This window comes from Calidris pugnax, unplaced genomic scaffold (genome assembly GCF_001431845.1).
Source record: "Calidris pugnax isolate Ruff unplaced genomic scaffold, ASM143184v1 scaffold225, whole genome shotgun sequence".
NCBI classification, from domain to species: domain Eukaryota; kingdom Metazoa; phylum Chordata; class Aves; order Charadriiformes; family Scolopacidae; genus Calidris; species Calidris pugnax.
In genome coordinates this window covers 2,052,154-2,053,053 of record NW_015091072.1, presented here as the reverse complement: position 1 = coordinate 2,053,053, position 900 = coordinate 2,052,154, and positions in this window count along the sequence as shown.

The following is a 900-nucleotide window of genomic DNA, read 5'->3' as shown; positions in this document are numbered from 1 at the left end:
TGAGAGGTGTTACTCAAAGGTGGTCGTCAGTTCCCTTAGGTAAAGGTGTATGAACAGAGACTTTTGGCAACTGGGTTTAGTTTGTGAGCACGGGAATGGTCAGTGCAGAAATCTAGTTGGGTGGTGCTGGCTGCAGAGCCCTGGCAACTCCACTCTCAGCAGGCTCTTTTGTTACGTACATTGGTGGCAGTTGTACAAGCACCTTTCCTCTTTGTTTTGGGGGTTTTGTGATAACATTCTGTAAAAAATTATAGCATGTTCTAAAGAGACTTAGCAGATAAAAGCAGCCTGAAGTTTAAATCCAGGAATGTGCTAAAAAGCGAATGATAGAAATGTTGATCAGGCTGTATTAAATAGAAGTTAAGGAAAGAAATGTTCGTCTCCTGCAGTCATACGTGATGTCCCCTGTGTTTGGCTTCAGGGCCTAAGGCAGGTAACTAGGAGGAGAGGAAGGGAGGAGTTACTTTAGCAAGGGCTAAAGACAAGACAAGTGGCCTGGAGCACCTGCTCCTGGGTAACTTCAGCAGCCTTCTTTTTAGGGTACAGCTTTCTTAGAACTCCCCCAGAGCATGCTGATGACCGTGCTCCTGATGGAGAGGGTCCAGGGGAGGGCCACAAGGATGGTCAGGGGGTTGGAGCACCTCTGCTACGAGGACAGGCTGAGGGAGCTGGGGTTGTTCAGCCTGAAGAAGAGGAGGCTCTGGGGAGACCTAATAGCAGCCTTCCAGTACCTGAAGGGAGCCTACAGGAAGGCTGGGGAGAACCTGTTTAGAAAGGCCTGCAGTGACAGGACGAGGGGCAATGGCTTCAAGCTGGAGGGGAGCAGATTTAGACTGGAGATTAGGAGAGGGTTCTTCACTGTGAGGGTGGTGGAGCACTGGAACAAGCTGCCCAGGGAGG